The 4726-nt window shown below is 33.8% G+C and overlaps 1 pseudogene; it reads right to left on the bottom strand.

The window, feature by feature from the left end:
- Positions 1-915: 915 nt before the first annotated feature.
- Positions 916-2713, bottom strand: LOC145016954 (serine/threonine-protein kinase-like protein At3g51990 pseudogene; annotated as a pseudogene).
- Positions 2714-4726: the final 2013 nt, after the last annotated feature.

Raw genomic sequence — 4726 nt, 5'->3', positions numbered from 1 at the left:
GTCTCTTCTCTCCCTCTTTTAATTGATCTACGAACTCAATATTGTTTGCAAGTTTAAGTATTATCATGTCACTTTCGATATTTTTTGTTAAAGTGATAGAATGATTAAAGATAGTAAATAAAAATAAACCATTAGTATAAAATTATATACAATTTAAATATCATGTAAATTTAAAAGCTCATTCTCTCCGTTTAATTGATCTATGAAGTCAATATTATTTGTAAGTTTGAGTTGTCTCTATTATCATGTCACTTTCAATATTTGTTGTTAAAGTGATGGAATGATTAAGATATTAAATAAACATTATATATAAAATTATATACAATTTAATTTCATGTAAATTGTAAGAAAGTGTTGTTAAAAAACCTCTTTATGGATTTAATTTAATACATTGTCTTCAACATTTATATTTGACAAACCTCTTTAAAATGTCTAATCAATTATACATTTAAATATTTTAAATTTCATTTCATATATATATATATATATATATAAAAGATGTCAAAAAATACAATTGAAATAAACATCCAAACAAACATAAAAAATTTGAGAGAAATATATTTAATAAGATTTTAAAAAGAAAAAAAACTACTAAAAGCCAAAAAAAAAAAAAAAAAAAAACATTTAATGAGGGAATCTACTACTAATTTAAAAGTATGCATAAATATCATGTAAAACGAGACTAGTACAAAAAAATAACAAATTAATAGTACGAAGAAAAAAACAACATAATGATAATTCGAAACGAAAAAATAATATAGTAATGGTATGAATAAAAAAATAACACAAACATAGGGGGTACAAACAAATTTTAATAATAATAATAATATATTTATTAAAAATATTTAAAAAAAATCTAAAAATAACGAAAAAATAATATAGTGTGGAAAGATGCACAATCAGTTGAATGGTATATAAAAAAATTTCCTTTTCTTAAAAATACCCTTGTAAATATACACCAGTTTTAAATTAAAATTTGCTGAATTTGACAAGTAATTTTGATGATTCCAGTTCTCTAATATTTGGATTCCTAATCATTTGCAACACAATTCCACAATTTCTTTTGCAAACCAATCCTGTCAATTCTCCTGTTGACTTTGATCTGTTCATTGTTACACTTAATCCTGGCCCTCCCTTTTTCCTCCCCAAACTCGAATCGGACGGTAGGGATGTAATATCGTGAAATGACCCTATCGATTTAGATCTTGACACGTGACTTGAATCGGTTTCATCAAGGTCGTTGGATTTGTTTTTTAATTTTAATGGCACGCTTGTAGCACCTTTCTTGGTTCTTCTCCTGGATGCCGAAGCCGAAACCGAAGCCCTCGATGCTTTGACTGTCTTGGGACTCTCAATCAATGGCTCGTATTTAATAGACGGCGGAGACGTTCTCCTCACGCGCGGCCGTGCGAGGCCGAGATTGTTCCATGTTAGCGATGTTATTCGCTTACTTGCGGTTACCAAACACTGCAAAACCTCCGCCATCGCCGGCCGTTTCTCCGCGGTTGATTTCACACACCTCGCTGCCAACACCGCCAGCTGCCTCACGGCCGACTCATCGGATGATATCTCAATGTTCGGATCAAATATCTCGCCGTATTCACCCGATCTTATGAGCGGCGCTGCCCAATCCACCACCGACGGCGGACTGTACCTTAGGTCAATCGCGTTTCGGCCGGAGAAGATCTCGAGTAAAAGAATACCAAAACTGAAGACATCGCTTTTCGCACTCAGATCGCCCGGCGCAAGATAGCATGGATCAAGGTAACCTAACGTCCCCGCCGGCGGTGTGCATCGGACCTTCACGTCCTCCACGTTCCCTCTCAGAGCCAAACCAAAATCGCCGAGCCGTGCGTTCCATTTTCCGTCGAACAAAACGTTGGACGATTTTATATCCCGGTGAATCACCGGCGGATTGGAGGTATGCAAATGGTGAACCGCCTTCGCAACCTGAACTGCTATCCTCACTCGCCTGGCTAACCCGGGCGTTTTGGCGTCGTTCTTGTGTAGCAAATCGTATAGCGAACCGTTGGGCATGTACTCCACAACAATCAGCTTCCTTCCATCAACAGGATCCGACCCAAACCCTAACAAATTCACCAATCTAGGGCTCCGAACGCGAGACAGCGTCTCGATCTCGTTCTCCGCTGGAGTGGCGATAGTTGCAGTACATTGTATTCCGCGAACACTGGTTTTATCCGGCGAGTGGTGAGTGGTGGTTCGTTTAACGGCGGCAATCAAAGCACCACCGTCAAGGATGGCTCTATACACAGAGCCATGGCTTCCTTTCCCAAGGAAATTGGTGTGTGAGAATCCCTTGGTAGCCGCTTCGAGATCTGCAAAACAGAAATCCCTAATCTTAAACTGGTGATTATGTGGATTGGAAAAGGATTTCTTCCTGGACAAATTGTAAGAATCGCAGGTGGAAATGACGGATTCGGCATTACAAGAGAGGTAACCCATCAAATCGAAGGTTGAAAATCAACAATGGAATTAAAAACCCATTGAAGTATAATAGCAAGAGAAGGAAGTAGTGGGAATCATGAAGTAATTATATAATGAAGAGATTAATGGTAGAGGTGAGTAGTTGTGGCTGCTTTGGCCTTTGGTGGTGTAAAGTTATGGGGGAGGGGATAGAAAATAGAAGAAAGTGATTAAGGCGTATGTAAAGGCGTGCGGGAGGTTTGAAAGAAAGGGAGGGAAAGAATATATTGACGCTATCATTTCATATATCACTTTATTATACTTTCTGCATTCCTTTAACAAGTACTTATGGTATTCTTTTGTTTAATTGTTTAATATTCGAAATATGAAAAATCAAAATTTTTCATATTTTATTGCCTTGGTATGGACGCCAAAATCTTCCAATTTAGTTACTAACACAAAATTCACTGATACTTTGAAATTGGGAGTAACCGAAAGATGAAAATTAACCCTTTATTTATATAGAAATGATGTGACAAAAAAATCCATAAACTTCTGAAAAAGTAAAATGACATTTGGGTATTTTATTCTTGAAGATAAGGTAAAGGTTGGATGGGTTGAATCGTTTTCTTGAATTTAATCATTTAAACAAAGATTACACACAGATATTTAAGTTAATACATAAGTATTTTTAAGATAATTACTTTTACATTATATTAGATAAATGATGTTTAGAAATTGGATACAATTATTTAGATGAATCTTGATTTAATATCCTTTATTATTTCCATCAAAGAATCCAAACTCCAAAGCAAAGAGTAGTGTAATTCTCAGCTAATATAAATTCGATTAATAACTCAAGTATCAGTGTATCACCATTAGTCACGCCACTTTTATCAACTTTACCTTTTTTGTTCTTTAAAATGTTTGGGCCCGTTTCTTTATTCATGTTTAATGTAAATAAAGTCGAAAAAGATCAAGGTTGTCACATAATGTATAGTCACGTAACATATAAATGTGAATTTTGAAGAGACGATATTAAGATCCGACATAAAAAAATCTAAAACATTACGTGTTTGGTTGTTACACATGTAAACACAACATAGATAATTGTATATTTTCAATTTTGACATATAAATGTTTAACTTAAATTTTAAGGAGCCTTCAAAATAGACTGTCATTTAAGACGAAGATCTAAACAAATGAGTATATGGGACAGCACCCCTAAAAATTGGATCAAAGGGGTACAGCCATTAGAGTCGAGTTGTTTTTGTGACAATTTTTAGACATTATTTATTTGGGTTATATTGTTTTGTCAAAAATGCATCAAAAATCTGAATTCTTGAAAATGAACCTGGTTTTGACTTTGTCTTGACACTTATAGAAAACATGTTTTTGTGACGGTTAGAAACTGTCTTGTCACAGTTTTGGTAGTTTTGAGATATAAAAAACTGTTTTGTGATATAAAAAGCTGTCTTGCCACAATTTTGGTAGTTTTGAGATATAAAAAACTGTTTTGTGATAGTTTTCAGACAAAGAGGAATATAACAGTTTTTGGTCATCATTTTTGGTATGCATACAAAATTCATAATTTTTCATTCTTTATTCTTGTTTCTCTCATTTTGAGTCTTATCCAATTGTTGATTTCGAGAGGACCATCGAAATACTTCAATTGAAAGTGTTATCACGGTTTTCAGAATTCCAAGTGTTATCATACCCTAAATCTCTAACAATATTAAGAGCCTAGACCCCAACAACAAACATTAAAATGTATGTTAGGGGGGGTTATTTATGTTTGTCAAAGTCTTATATGTAATTATTTAATAATGAGATTTAAATTCAAGAAAAATAATTAGAAGTGTATTTGTTTAGTTATTCCATATGAAATAATTAGGTTTATAATGTTTGTTTATTAATATTTTGTCATTACTCATTGAATGTTATGTTAACATCAAGATTCAACTTTAAGATACGTAAATTATTCACAATAATCATGTATCATGCTAGTCATGGTGACTCACAAGCTTCAAAATAACATGAAACATCTTGGTAAGTATGATATGATCAACTGATTTAAGGACTTGTTCCAAGAGCTGGTTAGGCAAGAGCGATTTAAGATCACATAATTCTTAGTGAGATGTAAGTTGTAGGAGGGAGATAGCATCGATGTCCACCTCCTAAAATAAAGGCGTACATTAAATAATTAATGAGCTTAGGTTTTCCTATAAGTCAGGAGTTGACCATAGATTTTGATCACCAACTTGCTGAGTATTTCATACTTTATATGGTAAGTTTGTGTTAA

Source organism: Lactuca saligna, chromosome 1 (assembly GCF_052625555.1).
Source record: "Lactuca saligna cultivar CGN05327 chromosome 1, ASM5262555v1, whole genome shotgun sequence".
Lineage (NCBI taxonomy): Eukaryota > Viridiplantae > Streptophyta > Magnoliopsida > Asterales > Asteraceae > Lactuca > Lactuca saligna.
The sequence above is the reverse complement of the archived record's forward strand: the minus strand, read 5'-3'. Positions and strand labels throughout refer to the sequence as shown.